This window comes from Palaemon carinicauda, chromosome 24 (assembly GCF_036898095.1).
Source record: "Palaemon carinicauda isolate YSFRI2023 chromosome 24, ASM3689809v2, whole genome shotgun sequence".
NCBI classification, from domain to species: domain Eukaryota; kingdom Metazoa; phylum Arthropoda; class Malacostraca; order Decapoda; family Palaemonidae; genus Palaemon; species Palaemon carinicauda.
In genome coordinates this window covers 102,712,438-102,714,937 of record NC_090748.1, presented here as the reverse complement: position 1 = coordinate 102,714,937, position 2,500 = coordinate 102,712,438, and positions in this window count along the sequence as shown.

Sequence of the window (2,500 nt, the reverse complement as noted above, 5' to 3'; positions counted from 1 at the left end):
TGAACGCAAAGGAAACGTTTTAATAGTTAGTGAATCTGTGATCTTATCAAATGTCTTAATGCATTTGTAAAAATATGCTAAAGAGGAGATTAAGATATTGCGTTTAAGAATTTTTTAAATGAATGCAAAGGAAAAGTTTTAATAGTTAATGAGACTGTGATTTTATCAAATGTCTTATTAAGATATTGCGTTTAAGTTTTTTTAAATGAACGCAAAGGAAACGTTTTAATAGTTAGTGAGTCTGTGATCTTATCAAATGTCTTAATGCATTTGTAAAAATATGCTAAAGAGGAGATTAAGATATTGCGTTTAAGAATTTTTTAAATGAATGCAAAGGAAAAGTTTTAATAGTTAATGAGACTGTGATTTTATCAAATGTCTTATTAAGATATTGCGTTTAAGTTTTTTTAAATGAACGCAAAGGAAACGTTTTAATAGTTAGTGAGTCTGTGATCTTATCAAATGTCTTAATGCATTTGTAAATATATGCTAAAGAGGAGATTAAGATATTGCGTTTAAGAATTTTTTAAATGAATGCAAAGGAAAAGTTTTAATAGTTAATGAGACTGTGATTTTATCAAATGTTTTATTAAGATATTGCGTTTAAGTTTTTTTAAATGAACGCAAAGGAAACGTTTTAATAGTTAGTGAGTCTGTGATCTTATCAAATGTCTTAATGCATTTGTAAAAATATGCTAAAGAGGAGATTAAGATATTGCGTTTAAGAATTTTTTAAATGAATGCAAAGGAAAAGTTTTAATAGTTAAAGAGACCTGTGGTTTTATCAAATGTCTTATTAAGATATTGCGTTTAAGAGTTTTTTTAAATGAACGCAAAGGAAAAGTTTTAATAGTTAGTGAAACTGTGATTTTATCAAATTTCTTAATGCATTTGTTTAAATACGCTAAAGAGAGGATTAAGATATTGCGTTTAAGAGTTTTTTTAAATGAACACAAAGGAAAAGTTTTAATAATTAGTGGAACTGTATTTTTATCAAATGTCTTAATGTATTAATGCAAATATACTATGATGTATGCATGTTGTGAATTGTAAGATTGTAAATGTGTATTTCATAATAAAAGATAAAAAAAAAACAAGTCTTGATGCCTACATATTTTTCCAACTATAACAATTTTATTTGTATTCTTTACACATTTTATATGTAAATAAATTGTTATATTAGGAAAAATATGTAGCGTGGAAACATTTGATACGAAAAACTATAGTCTTAGTAACATCATAACATGTTAATTATATTATATATTGATAGATAAGGTATATATGTTCTTTACCAAAAATTGTCTTTTATGAATAAAAAAAAAAGAGAACAAATGAATTTTGCGATCCTTTGTTCCTATATTCTCCTTAAAAAAGGAATATTTAGATGATAAAAACTCTTTTGAAAAGACGAGAACTACAAAGAAGAAGAAGAAGAAAAAGAAAAGAAGAAGAAGAAGAAGAAGTAGAAGAAGAAGAAGAAGAAGAAGAAGAAGAAGAAGAAGAAGAAGAAGAAGAGGAGGGGGAGGAGGAAGAGAAAGGATTGGAACCCTCAGTGATAATCAGGAAGGAGGATTTAGGGTCCTGAGTAACAATCCGGAAGGGGAAAGAGACAGAGATCTCGTTAGCTAACAAGGATGATCATCTGGTTCGCTTTGATGGAACCGCCGTTCATTTAATCCTATTTCGAGACCTCAGCAGAATCTTGAACAATAGGAAAATAACAAAAAAAAAAAAAAAAAGGATTATTCCCTTTTGTGTCCTTCCTCTTCTGAATAGAGTAAGAAGGAAAGTCGAAGATTTATATTCAAAATGGAGGGAAATCTCGCTCTGTCTAAAGGGTCAAGTTGAGGAAATGACAGAAGACTTACGAGGGAGTTTCCATTGCGATGGGAGGGGATAGACAGACGTTGGACAGATCCTTTGGAGGGCAACGCTCTGAAGGGGTTGGGTCTCAATCATTTGGGAAAGGAAGGAAACGAAAAAAAAAAATAGGAGAGTTCATAACCGAAAATTTAAAAAATAAATTGAATTAAACAACGGGGTCAAGTTGGGAAAATGACAAAAGACTTACGAATGAGTTTCACTTGGGACGGGAGGGATAGACAGGACGATGGCCAGGCTCCTTGGAGGCTATGCTCTGCGGAGGTTGGGTCTTAATCATTTGGGAAAATAAAGGAAAAGAAGAAAACAGGAGCGTTTATAAGCAAAAAAAAAAAAAAAATAACGAAAAAAAATAAATTAAATTAGACAAACTGGTCAAATTGGGAAAATGACAGAAGACTTACGAAGGAGTTTCAATTGTGACGGGAGGGACAGACAGATGGACAGTCCCCTTTTGAGGCAATTTCCCTGAAGGGGGTTGAGCCTCAAACATTGGAAAAGGGAAAAGAAAAAAACAGGAACGTTCATAAACAAAAAATGTTCAGAAAAAAAAATTAGATTTTTCCACTTTCTTCTTGAGTCTCCAGAGAGACTTTCTTAATTCCACCAACGTCACCGA